Source organism: Ipomoea nil, unplaced genomic scaffold (assembly GCF_001879475.1).
Source record: "Ipomoea nil cultivar Tokyo-kokei standard unplaced genomic scaffold, Asagao_1.1 scaffold2833, whole genome shotgun sequence".
Classification (NCBI taxonomy): domain Eukaryota; kingdom Viridiplantae; phylum Streptophyta; class Magnoliopsida; order Solanales; family Convolvulaceae; genus Ipomoea; species Ipomoea nil.
Genome location: NW_017619261.1, coordinates 2,327,950 through 2,343,442, shown reverse-complemented (window position 1 = coordinate 2,343,442; position 15,493 = coordinate 2,327,950).

The window sequence follows — 15,493 nt, the reverse complement described above, 5'->3', positions numbered from 1 at the left end:
GAAGGAGTTAAGTCAAGACTTTCTAAGTGGCTAAGTGTGGTTTGAGACGTTTAAGCGACCTTAAGAATCTAAGTGTTAGGCTTAGGACTCTAGGTTGCGTGGTGAGCTGAGTGTTGCTTTCTGTTCTTTGCTTGTTTGCCATCTTTTGGTAACCGTGTTGTTGTTGTAGAAGTTTGCGATGCCTCCTCGTCCCCGAGCACGCACCCCGCAGACCTCAACAAACGAGCAGCTCGCTCAGAATCTCCACCAGTTGACACAGACAATGCAGACGCTCAGTGAAGCCTTGCTGAACAACAACCATGATGTGTCGTCTCCTCAACCTGCTTGGCACCGCGATATAGTTCGCTTGGTGTCGGGTCATCGGCCGCCCACATTTGCGAGTGAAGAAGACCCGGTGGTCTTGGAAGAATGGTTAAGGGTGTTCGACAAGATCTTCTCAGCTGTGGGTTGCCCCGAAGAGAGAACGGTAGAACTGGCAACGTTCTACTTCTGCCAAGAAGCTTATCTGTGGTGGGTCCATGAGGGTCCGGCCTTCCTTGAAGAGCCCGAGTTCGATTGGTCCGCGCTTAAGGATAGTGTTAGTGTTTTAATTGTTCAAAAACCCCATCTTATAATTGGCAATATTATTATGGCATACTAAGATAGGTTTAGCTTAGTGTCCGTTCAGCTCTACAGACGACTGATCAATCAGATGCAACAACAGAAGAACTGACACTGAAGATCTGATTTAAGAAACTGTTTTCTTAAAAGCTGTACACGGTTTCACAGAAGATAGTTTTGGAAAGAAGATCAGCGTATCTGCTTTGGAAAGGTATTGACCGAATCTTTAAGATTACATTCTTCAGATATTGTCCTACCATCAACAATCAAAGACATCCATGGAAGGAGTGTCCTATCGACGGATCTATAAGTATCCTCATTCGAAGTGAATTAGGGTTACGCCTTTAGAGGGAAGAAACACTTCACATCAGTTTTATGAGATCAGATCTTTGATTATCATGCCTCTTCTCAATACAACATGTTCATGGTGATTAAGATGACGAACTTGAGAAGAATCACTGCTGCATAAACGAAAGGACACTGTGATCACACTATTGTGGGAACAACTGTAAAGAGCGTCATTGTGTTTAGGGTTCATTTGTGCCATTGCTTGGAATTTCCTTTCATTCAAGTCATTTTGTTGTATTTGGTGAGATTTGGCATGTTTTGGACTTGAATCTGAGTTTGGAGATGAAAATCCGCGAAATGTTGTATTGTGGTAATGGGGTGTACCCGCTGGTGGAACGACGGGTAGAGGTCCAACCCGCGGGCAGAACCGCGGGTAGAGGTCTACCTGTGGGCCTACCCGCGGGTACACTATGTTGGTTGTTTGGGGATTTGTTCCCCGTGATTCTTTTGACTCGGTATTCGGTCTTTTGACTTCCCGATGTTCTTTTGTGGAACTATTTGAGTGTCTTCTTGATGTTTCGTATGTCTAGAACTATATGGTAGGTATCCATGAAGGTTTTTGGTGTCGTGAATCGTACTAAGTGTTCAACATTGTGTTTCGTTGAACCGTGATGAGTCTTGTGTGTTCTTCGGAACTACCTTTGGTTTACCCGTTTGATAAGCATGCTAGTTTGGTGTTTAAATGCTAGCATGTGTGTTGTTTGTACCTTCCTATTGGTTGATGATAACTTGTGTTATTCATCGTTGTTGTTGTTGGGCTGTGACCCATTCCTTGATTGAGTATGGTTTCATATCTTCGTTGTGATCCGTTGATTAATTCCTGTTGTGGTGAGATGTGTGCGTGGCTTTACTTGGATTGCACGATTAGTGGTATGGGACACTAGTCACCAAGGTATTGCAGCGGTCCTTGTGGTGGCCGTGACGTTATTATGGAGTTGTGACCTTTGTGTAAGGTTCACATGATTCTTGGGTGGCATGTTTTGCCGTGTGTGTGTACGGTACCCTCGTGTACTATGAAATTGGTGGTCTTGTTGGTGGGGGACGACGGTCCCAGGAGGGAAAAGGTTGGACTAAGAAGTACAGGGGTCCTGGAGGTAATGGTTGGAAGAAGATACAAGGTTGGGGTAGCCATAAGGGTGGAACCGGGCATATGGAAGGCATATCAACTCGTGATGGGTGATGTCACGAGGGCTTGTGTAGCCATTTTTTTTGAGTTCTCTTCTTGTGACGTGTGTAGTCACAAGGGCATGTGTTGCCTAGGCATGTGTTGCCATCGGTCTTGTCTTTATCCTTTGTGTTGTGGTTATCCTTTGTGGTTTGGGATGTTTTCCCGTATCCTTGTTGAGAGCGTTGAGTCTTGTGTTGACTATTGCTCTTGGTTTTGTACTTATATACTTATGTGATCTGTTTCAAAAATGGCTTTACAACTTATATCTTATCTATGTATGATATTTCACATGTATTGGTGGGTTTCCAGCATTATTCGCTGACCGGGCGTCGTCCCATGTTTTATTGTGTTCTTTCAGGTGATTCTAGGCGAGTGCGCAATGTAGTGCCTGTTAGCGTAGCTTCTCCCGCTTGTTTTATGGCCTGTGTGCGGTGTAGTTGTAGACTTTTGAGACTATGGATTTGTTGTAAACAATGCAGATATTGCCGTAGTGTTCATCAGTGTTGGTGAACGTGGCATAACACCCCATGACTTGGATTTATGTTTATCCAGTTATATTTTAGTCTTCCGCTGTGTATGTTATTTAGCCCTGTTATCTGCATGTTTAAGGCTTTTAAATAGCTTGTTTTTAGGGGGTGTTATAGTTGGTATCAGAGCCTAGGTGTGAACCTAAGAAGGAGTTAAGTGTAGACTTTCTAAGTGGCTAAGTGTGGTTTGAGACCTTTAAGCAACCTTAAGAATCTAAGTGTTAGGCTTAGGACTCTAGGTTGCGTGGTGAGCTGAGTGTTGCTTTCTGTTCTTTGCTTGTTTGCCATCTTTTGGTAACCGTGTTGTTGTTGTAGAAGTTTGCGATGCCTCCTTGTCCCCGAGCACGCACCCCGGAGACCCCAACAAACGAGCAGCTCACTCAGAATCTCAACCAGTTGACGCAGATAATGCAGACGCTCAGTGAAGCCTTGCTGAACAACAACCACGTTGTGCCGCCTCCTCAACCTGCTGGGCACCGCAATATAGGTCGCTTGGTGTCGGGTCATAGGCCGCCCACCTTTGCGGGTGAAGAAGACCCGGTGGTCTTGGAAGAATGGTTAAGGATGTTCGATAAGATTTTCACAATTATGGGTTGCCCCGAAGAGAGAAGGGTAGAACTGGCAACGTTCTACTTCTGCCAAGAAGCTGATCTGTGGTGGGTCCATGAGGGTCCAGCCTTCCTTGAAGAGCCCGAGTTCGACTGGTCCGCGCTTAAGGATAGTGTTAGTGTTTTAATTGTTTTAATTGACAATATTATTATGGCATACTAAGATAGGTTTAGCTTAGTGTCCATTCAGCTTTACAGACGACTGATCAATCAGAAGCAACAACAGAAGAACTGACACTGAAGATCTGATTTAAGAAGCTATTTTCTTAAATGTTGTACGCAGTTTTACAGAAGATAGTTTTGGTAAGAAGATCAGCGTATCTGCTTTAGAAAGGTATGGACTGAATCTTTAAGATTACATTCTTCAAATATTGTCCTACCATCTACAATCAAAGACATCTATGGAAGGAGTGTTCTATCGACGGATCTATAAGTATCCTCATTCGAAGTGAATTAGGGTTACGCCTTTAGAGAGAAGAAACACTTCACATCAGTTTTATGAGATCAGATCTTTGATTATCATGCCTCTTCTCAATACAACATGTTCATGGTGATTAAGATGACGAACTTGAGAAGAATCATTGCTGCTTAAACGAAAGGACACTGTGATCACACTGTTGTGGGAACAACTGTAAAGAGCGTCATTGAAGTGGACTGCATCAGAGTTGGCTCTCCAAGTGAAGGGATTTCATTGGACTTCTGTATGCATGGCTCTCCATATTCAACAATCCACTAAACCTGTGTAGACTGGGTATGTACCCTGTGTGGGGCACTTGGGTGAGATTATTGTTTATCTACCTTTGTACATTGGATTATGATTTAGTGGATTGGACGCCTATGTGATCGTCCCCCAGACGTAGATACACACTGTATCGAACTGGGTAAACATCTTGTGTCTTTTGCTTTGTGCTGTTATCTTTTCTTTAAACATCTCCATGATCTGTTATCACTGACTGACTTCATCGCTGAATCAGTCAATCCATTTCATCAGTTGATTAATCTAGTTAATCTGATTAAAAAGAGGAAATGCAAAATTACATGTGGTATCAGAGCTTTTAAGTCTACATAGTGACTTGATCCGTACGGGTTGTTTTAGTTTTGCACTGTTCTCTATCATTTGGAATTGCCTCTCTGTGTGTTCGTTGGCTGGTTGTTTTTGTTCAGGATGGATGCAAGTATGAAACCACCAGAAATAGATGGTCACAACTACTCCTTCTGGAAGGCTCGGATGGAGATATATCTCCAAGCACAAGGTACCAGGGTGTATCGTACTGTCTTAACTGGGTGGAGCCGTCCAACTGTTTTGAATGCGGATGGAACTACTGGAGATAAGCCCATGGAGACTTGGACAGACGATGAAATGAATGCCTCCGATCTAAACAACAAAGCTTTGAACTCGATTGTAGGATCTCTGCATGAATCTGTTTTTACTCTTGTCACAGGAGTAAAAGAAGCTAAACGTGTATGGGAAATTCTTGAAACCAGATTTGAGGGAACTAGTGATGTCAAGTAGTCGAGGCTACAAATGGTACTGTCAGAATTCGAAGCCCTTAGAATGAATGAAGAGGATACCATTTTGTCCTTTCACAGTCGGGTTCAGAATCTGATGAACAGAGCCTCAATCCTTGGTGAACCATTCACTGATGAGAGAGTAGTCAAAAAGATACTTCGATCTTTGCCTAAGCGCTTCCGGATGAAAGTAACTGCTATTCAGGAACACACAAGTTGGGAAAAGAAGACTGTCGGAGAACTTATGGGATGTTTACACACATATGAACTAGAAGTGTTTGCTGATGATGATCTTGCAAGTAACAGAAAACGAAAGTCATTGGCTTTTGTGGCTGAGGCTGATCGAGAATCTGACACAGACGACATAGATGATGAAACCTTGGCACTTCTAACCAAGAATTTCAAGAAAATATTAAAAGGATTCAACAGAAAGAGTCAAGGTCAGCCCACCAGGACACAATACAAAGGCAATAACTCCTCATATCAGAAAGCCGAAACAACTACTTTTTCACAGAACAATCAATCTCAGACTGGTCGAACAAGACAGAACAGAAACAGTTCCATAGATACAGGGAGGTCTCTCAACCGGTTAGTGCAGTGTAGAGAGTGTGAAGGTTATGGACACATACAGGCTGAATGTGCAACGTATCTCAAGAGGAAAAAGGCTTTTCAGTAGCTACACTAAGTGATGATGAGGAGGAAACATCTAACGATCAGTCAGATGATAATGTGGCAAACTTTGTAGCTTTCTTTTCAGCTACAGACATTCAGTCAGACGGAAACCAATCAGATGAAGAATCTTACATATCAACTGATGATTTTGAAGAGAGACATACTCAACTTGAAAAAGAATTTGCTAAACTTGTTGCAAGCTGGGAACAACTAGTGCAAGTAAATAAAAATCTGAATGACGAGCTGAAGCAAAGGGATGATCTTCTAAAAAAACTAAACACAGACCTTGTCATAAAAGAAGATCTCATCACTCAGATAAGATCCAGAGAACGAAAACTGATAAAGGAACTGGAAGGTCTGAAGAAAAATATCTAGATGATGGATACCACATCAACCTTAGACAAGATTCTAGACTCTGGCAAAAATCCTAATGATAAAAAAGGCCTAGGATTTGAACGAGGTGAATCTTCGAATAATGCCCCTATGTTTGTCAAAGAGGGTATGTTTAAGGCCACAGCACTTCACAGCTTTGAACAAGGACAGTCATCTCGATCAGTGCAGAAAATTGACAAGAGAAGGAGATATGATCAGACTGCAAAGACTTACCTTGCCAAAGTAACTCATCAATCTCATTATTCAAGGTTCAAAAATAAGTTTGTCAGAGTTAGACAATACACTCCCATATGCCACTACTGTCAAACAAACGGTCATACTCGTCCTGAGTGTTATTTTTTCTACAGAGATCAAAGGAAGGAAAAATATCAGAACAAGAGTATTACACCGTTTACTAGACAGGTTTGGGTCAGAAAGTCAGAAGTTATATGCTACCCCACTATAGTTCTGACTGCATCTACAACTGAAGCTAGATGGTATTTCGACAGTGGCTGTTCCAGACATATGACTGAAAATGTAAAGTGTCTCATGGCTGTTCAACCAAGCAATGGATCTGTAACATATTGCGATGGACTAAAAGGAAAAATAGTTGGGAAAGGAACCCTGAATGTACCAGGTTTGCCTCAATTAGAAGAAGTTCTGTTAGTCAGTGTGTTGAAAGCTAATCTGATTAGCATCAGTCAGTTGTGTGACCAAAATTGGAATGTGTGCTTCGATCGTAACTGCTGCAGAGTTAGTGACAAAGCAAATCAACTTTTCATGGAAGGAACCCGATCCTCAAATAATTGTTATGTTTTGGCTAATGAAACTGCATGTCACCTATCTAAATCTGATGAATCAAAACTCTGGTATAGACGACTGGGTCACGTAAACTTCAGAGATATGGATAGGCTGATCAAACTGGAAGCTGTAAGAGGTGTACCTAAAATCAGAATAGATGTAGAAAGGTTGTGTGGTGCATGTGCCATTGGGAAACAAATCAGAACTCCACACAAAGCAGTAAGAGGTATCACCACTGAGAAGTGTTTAGATCTTGTTCACATAGACCTCATGGGGCCAACACAGACTGAAAGCATTGGGGGAAAGAAATACATATTTGTGTCTGTAGATGATTTCTCTCGATACAGCTGGGTATATTTTCTAAGAGAAAAATCAGAAGCATTCAAGGCCTTTAAAACTCTGTGCATAAGGGTTCAGAAGGAAAAGAATGAGTATATAATAAAAGTTCAGAGACTAAGAAGTGATCATGGAAAAGAATTTGAGAATTCATTATACTCAGATTTCTGCTCCGAGCATGGTATATCACATGAGTTCTCAGCTCCTAGAACTGCTCAACAGAATGGTGTGGTGGAAAGAAAGAATTGAACCTTACAAGAAATGGCTAGAGTTATGCTACATGCCTCTCATCTGCCGTAGCGCTTCTGGGCTGAAGCAGTACACATAGCCTGTCATACAGTAAATAGGGTCTATTTTAGACCAGGAACGACCAAAACACCATATGAGATCTAGAAGGGAAAGAAGCCAAACCTGAAGTATTTTCATGTATTCGGGACAAAGTGTTATGTGCTAGCTGATAGAGAACAAAGAGGGAAGTTTGAACCTAAGAGTGATGAGAGCATCTTCCTTGGATACTCTCTAAACAGTAGTGCCTACAGAGTCTACAACAAGAGAACTCAATCTGTGATGGAATTAGTAAATGTGGTTATAGATGACAGTCCAGAAGAATCAGTAGACACAACAGTGACAGATCTAGTGGCAAAACTTCCTCTCAGTGAACTAAATACTACAGACAGCAACAGTCAGCCCAAATCACAATAATCCTCATATGAAGATCAAGAAAGTTCAGAACCAGCGACAAATCTCATAAATGATACAGGTAAAGACAAACCCACCAGAACTCAGAAAAATCACCCATCAGATAACATCATTGGTGATCCAACAGATGGGATGAAGACCAGGAGCAGAATAAGAAATAATCTGATAGAAATATCCGGGTCTGCTTGCTATACCTCAAAGATAGAACCGAGGAATGTAAAAGAAGCTTTATAGGATGATCTGTGGATCAAGGCAATGCAGGAAGAGCTACATCAGTTTGATCGAAATCATGTTTGGGATCTAGTTTCAAGACCTGAGGGTGTCAACATAATTGGAACAAAGTGGATCTTCAAAAACAAAACTGATGAAGCTGGGAATATTGCAAGGAACAAAGCTCGGTTAGTGGCACCACGGTACACTCAGATAGAAGGAATTGACTATGATGAGACATTTGCTCCTATGGCTAGACTGGAGTCAATCAGAATTCTGCTAGCTGTTTCATGCATTCTGGGATTTACACTGTTTCAGATGGATGTCAAGACAGCGTTTTTGAATAGGTACCTTCATGAAGATATCTATGTGGCTCAACCTAAGGGATTTGAAGATCCAGAGCATCCATCATATGTCTACAAGCTTAGAAAGGCTCTCTATGGTCTTAAACAAGCCCCACGTGCATGGTATGAACGCCTGACTCAGTATCTGCTATAGCATGGTTATAAACGAGGAAGTGTTGACAAAACTCTGTTCGTAAAAACTACTGGAAGTCATGTCACCATTGTTCAGATCTATGTTGATGACATTGTGTTTGGATCAACTCTACGAAAATACACAGATGAGTTAGTAAAAGTTATGAAGGAAGAATTTGAGATGTCGATGGTTGGTCAACTAACATACTTCCTAGGTCTGCAAGTTAAGCAAAGTTCTGAAGGGTACTTTATCTCACAAGAAAAGTATGCTAAGAATTTAGTCAAGAAGTTTGATATGGAATCATGTAAACCATCCAGGACACCGATCTCCACCTCCACAAAAGTATCCAAAGACGATACAGGTGTATCAGTGGATAACACAGTCTACCGAAGCCTGATAGGAAGTCTGCTGTACTTGACGGCTAGTCGACCAGACATAATGTTTAGTGTTGGAATATGTGCAAGGTATCAATCTGACCCAAAGGAATCGCACCTCATAGCTTCTAAACGAATTTTGAAATATATAAAAGGAACGATTCAGTATGGTCTATGGTACTCCAAGGACAGTGAACTGAGTCTGATTACATACAGTGATGCTGACTGGGCAGGGAACATTGATGACCGTAAGAGTACATCTGGTGGATGCTTCTTTGTTGGTAAGAACTTGGTGTCATGGCTGAGTAAGAAACAGAACTCAATTTCCTTAAGTATTGCAGAGGCAAAATACATAGCTGCTGGTGGATGTTGTACTCAGTTAGTATGGATGAAACAGATGCTATTATACTATGGTCTTACTGAAGGAATTATGACACTCTATTGTGACAATGTCAGTGCTATTAATATCTCAAAGAATCCAGTTCTACACTCCAGAACGAAGCATATTGATATAAGGCATCACTACATCAGAGACCTGGTAGAATCAAAGGAGATCGAGTTGGAATATATTCAAACAGAGAAACAGTTGGCTGATATCCTGACTAAGCCCTAGACGCAAACCGATTTGAGATTCTCTGATCTGCTCTACGAATCTGCAGAATTGACTGCAAGGTTTACGTATAATGGTCAAATTTCAGTTTTGACTTTGTAACACCCCCCAAACTAGATTTATATAAAAGCCTTAACACATGCAGATTAAACAACAGGACTAGCACAGCGGAAGATAAAACGAAACTGGATAAAAGAAATCCAAAGGGGTGTCACGCCACGTTTACCAAACACGGTAAACGCTACGGCAAACAATCTGCAAGTGTATACATCTAACCCAAAAAGACATCAAACTAGCTACATTGGCGCACAGGCCACAAAAGCAAGGATAAAGGTGCTAAGCTACCAGGCTCTAAACATCGCTCTCGTCTAAACATAATCTGAAAGATACAAAGATAAACATTGGGACGACGCCCGGTCAGCGAATAATGCTGGTAACCCACCAATACCGTTAAGTATCATATATAGATAGATATAAGCCATAAAAACCATTTTCGAAACGGAATACATATATATATATATATATATAAGTCAAAACCAAGATCAACAGTCAACACAAGACTCATCACTCTCAAAGACAACACGGGAACACATCCCAAAGCACAAAGGTTAACCACACGCAAGGATAAAGACTCACCCAACGACAACACATGCCAAAACAACACAAGCCTCCTCGACTACACACGTCACGAGAGAAGATCACACAACGCCAGCTTTACAAGCCCTCGCAACATCACCCATCATGAGTTGGTATGCCTTCCTTATGCCCTGTTCCAACCTTATGGCTACCCCCAACCTTGTATCTTCTTTCCAACTATTACCTCCAGGACCCCTGTACTTCTTAGTCCAACCTTTTACCTCCGGGACCGTCGTCCCCCACCAACAAGCCACCAACAAAGCCACCAATTTCATAGTACACTAGGGTACCGTACACACACACGGCAACACACGCCTTCCCAAGAAAATACGTGAACCTGACACACAGGTCACAACTCCATAATCACGTCACGGCCACCACGAGGACCGCTGCAATACCTTGGTGACTAGTGTCCCATACCACTAATCGTGCAATCCAGGTAAAGCCACACACACCACAGCTCAAGAGGAATCAATCAACGGATTGCAACGAAGGTATGAAACATACTCAATCAAGGAATGGGTCACAGCCCAACAACATCAACGATGAATAACACAAGTTATCATCAACCCATCGGAAGGTACAAACAACTCACACGCTAGCATTAAGACAACAAACTAGCATGCTTATCAACGGGGAAACTCAAGATAGTTCCGAGGAACACACAAGACACCTCTTGGTCCAACGAAACACAATGTTGAACACTTATCACGATTCAAGACACCAAAGTCATACATGGATACCTACTATATAGTTCTAGACCTACGAAACATCAAGAAGACACTCAAATAGTTCCGCAAAAGAACATCGGGAAGCCAAAAGATCAAATACCGAGACAAACGAATCACGGGGAACAAATCCCATCATCACCACAACCATGTACCCGCGGGTGGACCCACAGGTAGTGCCCCACCCGTGGTTCCGCCCGCGGGAACACTTCCCACGAGGCTGTGTACCCGCGGGTAGGCCGGCGGGTGGTGCCCAGCCCGCCGTTCCGCCCGCGGGAATACTCCTGTTCCACAACTAATCCCTTCGCGGATTTTCTTCTCCAAACACAAATTCAAGTCCAAAACATGCCAAATCTCACCCAACACAACAAAATGACTTGAACCATGGAAAATGCCAAGCAATGTCACAAAGGAACCCTAAACACAAGCTCTAGATATGCAATATCACAAGATAAATGAATAAACCCTCACATTCATAGCAAAACACAAGTAGAATCCAAGAAATCACATATAGGTAAGCAAGATAGGTTTTGTAGAGCATGGGTTACCTCTTGAAGACCAAAAGACTTCACTTTACACCACAACAAGCTCTCCACAAGGCTCACTTTCCAAACCCACTTCAAGATTAAACCAAAAGATCATAAAGATCCTACCTTTAAGAAAAAGACAACTAAGATGGAACCAAAAACACAAGATGAACTTTGATCTTACCCTCCTAGATGCCCAAATAGGTGAAAGGTTGAATCTTGGAAGCAAAACTTGGAATCTTGACAAGGGTCTCAACTTGGCTTGGAGAATAAACTACACTTCTTTTCTAGAGAGAGGGTAGAGATATTTTTCTAGGAATTGTAAGGAATGAAATGAAGAAGTCTTCTAGGTTAGGTTACAATACTAACTCTTGGTGAAAAGACAAGAATACCCTTACTAACCCTTAGAAAGTGTAAGGAACAAGGGAACTCCCCTCAAAGCACAAGGTACAACACAACTTAAAGGTTGGCTAGTCAAATTCTAGTCCTTGAGTATTAAAAATCAGGATTATAGGAATCAATTCCTCAAAAGATATAGAATTAATTACTCAATTAATTCATGGATTGAAATGTGGATTTTTGGGGTGTCACAGACTTCCTTTTTAACTCCCTTCATTTTTGTTAAGAATATATCTTAACCTATATTACCATAAAACTGATTAGGCTTTTTCAAATTTGAAATATGCCTAGCATCCGTTTCTTGCCTAAAAAGGAGGCATACCGTTGCGTCAATCACATCATCTCTGCGTGTATTCTGACTAGCTGCATTTATTGGGGTTCTTCTCCCTTGGGTTTATAATCGAGTGACGAGTAAGACTTAAGAGAACAAACAAGAGACTATCTTTGCACACAGACTGTATTCTCCTTGATCTCCTATCTAGGGTTTACTTCTTCGTCTTCTCGAATCTCTCATCAATGGTGGATGCAGTTCGTAATATGATCATCAAGCTTAGAAGAAAGGTTCATTCACAAGAAACCGCCACCAAACATGTCAAAACCTTGCTTCTGTTGGCTATGAAGAAAAAATTGAAGCTTGATCCCCTTCTCCGAGATGAAATCATTGTCACTGTACTGTCCGATTATCCAGAGTTTTATGCTGACTGGTCCGACAATGACACCAGTGAACTATTGCTGCTAGCCTCCGAAGCAAGTGATGACATTAATCCGGCGTCTATTCCAGAGCCCTCAGATGGAAATCGTGCTGGGGCGTTCCTCCATTACTTTGCTCAAAGAGCCCTTGAGTCTGAAGAAATCTCCCGTCGTCGAGAAATTTCTCAACCCCTGTATCTTCAAGCTGCTGAGAATGAAGCTAGACATCGTATTGAGATTCTGCGAAACAGGTCAAATTCCTCTGACTCCCCTATAGAAATTTCACCTGATAAACCTGAGGATCTAGTGTCTAATGCTGCCCCATCTATTGTTCCTGTTGATTCTGAGAATGTGTCTGCTTTAGTCTCTGAGAAATCATCTGTATCTGTTGATCCTCCTTGCTTACCTGTTGTGGAGTCTGATCCCTTGAATAGTGAGTCTCTTAAAGCATCTGTAGAGGAAGACAAACCGATTGATGAGCCCAACAATCTAAGTTTGGTTGTTTTTGAGTCTGATAATATTGCTCTGTCCCCTGCTGTTGTTGTTGTTGTCCCACAAGAAGTCGCCTCCTCTGTTAATCCCTCTGCTATGCCTGCTGCGATTGAGAATGTGAAACCCTCAAGCCCCCGTGAACCCAAGAAAATTATTGGCATTCCGGTCTACACCTCCTCATCTTTGGCTGAGAGTCTTGAACATGTTAGGCACTTTGCTAGTCTGCTTGCTGCCTCCATTCCAGAACCCTACAGAGTGATTCACCCTTCTGAATCCTCGAGTGAAGATGAAAAGATCCTTACTGAAGTTTATGGTACGCAAGCTCATGCATCTACGATTCCGACAGTTGAGGCCACAGCTCATCCTGATTCCACCACCTCCAAAATAAGAGAGATTACAAATCTTCTTGGAAGCTCGTCTGCTAATGTTTCTGATTCTAGTCATTCTGTGACTCATGTCCAATCCCCAACAAAAGAAACGAGAAGGTAAAAAAGGAAGAATGTTCCTGTGAAAGTTGTTGTTGAGACCGGTGATGACAATGCTGATGTGGATCAGCCTGAGAAGAGAAGGAAATCTAGTGAAACCATCAAATCTGAGGCAAACCCTCTTATCCAACAAGTGTTCAAGACACTACGATCTTCTGTTAAACAAAAGGGTCCTACTGCTGTTCAACCTACTGTTGTTCCTACATCATCTGCCAGAAAGGGGAAACCATCCACACGTTCCAGAGGTCGAAGCTTAACTCCTGAAGCTCAACCTGTTGAAGGATTTGACACATTTGTTTACAAGCCTCAGTTTGTATCCGCTGCTGCTCAGGCCAAATGGTCTACTATGGTCAGAAGATATCTTATTGTTCAACGATCTATTGATGAGAACCAGCTGAATTCCGTGTGTGATATTCTACCTCTGCTGAATGAAGTAGCGCTGCTGAAGACTGTCACTGCCATCTGCCCATACTCGAAGCTCCTCACTTATGAATTCTACTGTAATCTCAATGACGAGATTGACATCTTAACTGGGCCACGACCAATGCAGATTTTCATTCGAGGGAAGTGGTACATCTTCGGGCCTGACTAGATCAATGAATACTATGGATTGACTGTTGTGCAAGAAGAGGTAATTACAGATTGGAACTTGGTGGCCAAGACTCTAACGGGTGGACAGCTTGATACGTGGCCTACTGGTGACAAGGATTATCTGCCGAGCTCTCAACTTACATCTAGATATGTTATTCTGCATCGTCTTGCACTTCATAATTGGCTCCCTTCAGCTCACTTCTATACGGTTGGTAAGCACCTGGCAGGTTTCTTGTTCCGAATTGGGACAAAGATGCCGATTGATCTGGGAAACTGGATTTACTACCATATCCTCACCGTGAACCATCCACGAGAGCAGAAGGTAAGGCTACCTTTACCGAATATGATTTATGGAATTCATACAACTCAGGGTCTTGAGCCTATGCCGAGTGAAGTGACCAGTCCAACTCTGCTCTGTACTGTTGATCAGCGTCTTTTGATTGGAGATCACATTCGTGATGTTATTCCGGTGACTACCCCCTCCAATTCCAAACTTGATACTGTGGCTGATGACTCGCCCCATGCAAAGGATCTTCAACTCTCCATTCAGTTAAAGGCATGGGTCTCTGAGCTTGAGACAGTTCACGGTATTATTGCTAAAGAACTGACAGGGGCCCGTACTGAGCTGGCAACCGTTCTTCTTCGTTTAAGCCTATCTGAATCTGCTGCTGCTACTGAACCTGCAAAGTCCGACAGTGACACTCCCTCCAATGCTTGACTGTACATTGGCTCTCATTGGCAAAAAGGGGGAGTAGTATGAACTCAGGGGGAGTTGTTTTTGTGTATCTTCTGGCCCTGGCTGGGCGTTGTTTTTTATGGCACCACTGCTTATTTGAAGAATGCTCCTTGACTGTGTTTTGATCCAGCATGACATGTATGATGTGTTTTTGTTTTTGTTCTGCTATGTAATCAGTTCTGACTTATGGGCTGTTTTCTTTATGATAACTTATCTTAGTTCTTTATGTTTATGTCTTTCTACATAGTCGAGTTGTTTTGCCAAATAATAGCCAAAGGGGGAGTTTGTTAGTGTTTTAATTGTTCAAAAACCCCATCTTATAATTGGCAATATTATTATGGCATACTAAGATAGGTTTAGCTTAGTGTCCGTTCAGCTCTACAGACGACTGATCAATCAGAAGCAACAACAGAAGAACTGACACTGAAGATCTGATTTAAGAAGCTGTTTTCTTAAAAGCTGTACTCGGTTTTACAGAAGATAGTTTTGGAAAGAAGATCAGCGTATCTGCTTTGGAAAGGTATGGACCGAATCTTTAAGATTACATTCTTCAAATATTGTCCTACCATCTACAATCAAAGACATCTATGGAAGGAGTGTTCTATCGACGGATCTATAAGTATCCTCATTCAAAGTGAATTAGGGTTACGCCTTTAGAGGGAAGAAACACTTCACATCAGTTTTATGAGATCAGATCTTTGATTATCATGCCTCTTCTCAATACAACATGTTCGTGGTGATTAAGATGACGAACTTGAGAATAATCACTGCTGCTTAAACGAAAGGACACTGTGATCACACTGTTGTGGGAACAACTGTAAAGAGCGTCATTGAAGTGGACTACATCAGAATTGGCTCTCCAAGTGAAGGGATTTCGTTGGACTTCTGTATGCATGAC